Raw genomic sequence first — 1,751 nt, 5'->3', positions numbered from 1 at the left:
GTTCTGAGACGGGGCAAGGCGCTACATGTTCAACATGTCTGTGTAGTCGAGTTTTATTTTGGTCAATTTTTAGAACCTTTTCAAGACGGATTATTAAATATGGATAAGCTTTAACGTCCGTCTACAGTCTTCGGGCTCGAGCATTAGTCTTGAAAAGGCCATAAAAACATAACACACACAAAAAAACCCCCAACCCCCCCCAGACAACAACAACAGCAACAAACAAACGAAGTATCAATTCGAGCATAGAAAGGTTTTATTCAGATACTAGTGGTACTACTTTAAATGTGTTTGAATTACCCTGTATCCATAAGAGTGAATTCTTTGTCAATGCGCTCCATTAAATCTAATAAATTCAAAGCCGGAGCTGTTGGCAAGAAGTAAAATATTCTTCCGAGGCAGAGATTCGAGAAAAATGCATACGCATTCCAGTCCTGGCAGCGGGTAACTCTGCGCTAAATTGGAGATTTACTGTGTAATCTTCAGCTGCACATTTTAAATTAAAATGTCTAAAACATTACATGTTTCAGTAAGGCATTCATGAGGAGAAGCACCTAGTGACGCGATAACGCCATTTTGTGAAGGAACAAATAAAGATATACCGGAACCAAAAGAGGGAATATAAAGGAGTTCTGCCTGGTGTCTTCCAACCACCAACCTTAATGGTGTTTTTCTTTAATTGTTGAAGATGTTTTTTTATACACCGTTCGACACCCAAAACAATAACTGTTTTCAACACTTTTGTAAGATTTCCCAAAAGTCAATTCCTAGTCAATTTACACGAGAGTAAAGAACGGTAAAAAAAAAGCGTAAACGGTAGCCTACAATCTTAGTGGAAAGCTTTGGAGAATCTCAACTTAAATATTAATAGTGGCATATGTTGAAAGCACAAGTACGTTCTTAAAGTGTTGCTTCTCAAAAAGGGAGCACTTGACACAATAATAATACCGTTTCCTTCGCCGGCCGTGAATCATTATTATATTTTGATGTTTGCTCACCATGTCGTCATAGGCCTCGTAAATCTGTGAAACATGACGCTCAAACTGTTAAAAGAAGATCTGGTTAAACGCAAATCTATTGTCAGACAAGACTTGCCCTCGCCAGAGTCACGTTTTCAATGTTAGTCCAATGGGGCAACCCACTTTACCAAGCGTCAACAGCGTTGAAGCTGACGCAAAGGGCACAGGGTTGAAAGTCGAGATTGTGTCAAACAAGAAACTTTTCGGATAGGGAGACGGGGGTTACTTTAAATCAACGACCGGGTTATGAATGTAATTTCAGTGAATTATTAACTGGTATGAGATGTATCTCTCACTCTAAGGACGCGGAGTAAGATCTGCCTCTTGATCTTGTACTTTGTAGCTCAAATAATGGTGCCCGGGAAGTTCGTTTACTTTATATATAGTTTGATGTTGTTCTAACAACGATACGACTTTTTAAAAGTGTCTCTTACAGATACAGTAATATAGTGCTTTATATTCTTTCCTCACCGACAGAAATACACTTGAAACACGTTTTGGTAACTGTGCTTCGTTTTTTACTCTTTGCTTCATCGGCTTTTCTTTGTGCTTTCTTGTACATGTATCTCTGTAGAGCACTAAGCAGTGTACCACCCCCGTTGACTTAGTGGTAAATCACCGTTAAAAAATCTTCTTCTTCTTCTTCTTCTTCTTCTTCTTGTTCTTGTTCTTGTTCTTGTTCTTGTTCTTGTTCTTCTTTTTCTCCTCCTCCTCCTCCTCCTCCTCCTCCTC

Source organism: Aplysia californica, unplaced genomic scaffold, assembly GCF_000002075.1.
Source record: "Aplysia californica isolate F4 #8 unplaced genomic scaffold, AplCal3.0 scaffold00418, whole genome shotgun sequence".
NCBI lineage: Eukaryota > Metazoa > Mollusca > Gastropoda > Aplysiida > Aplysiidae > Aplysia > Aplysia californica.
This window is presented reverse-complemented; position numbering follows the sequence as displayed.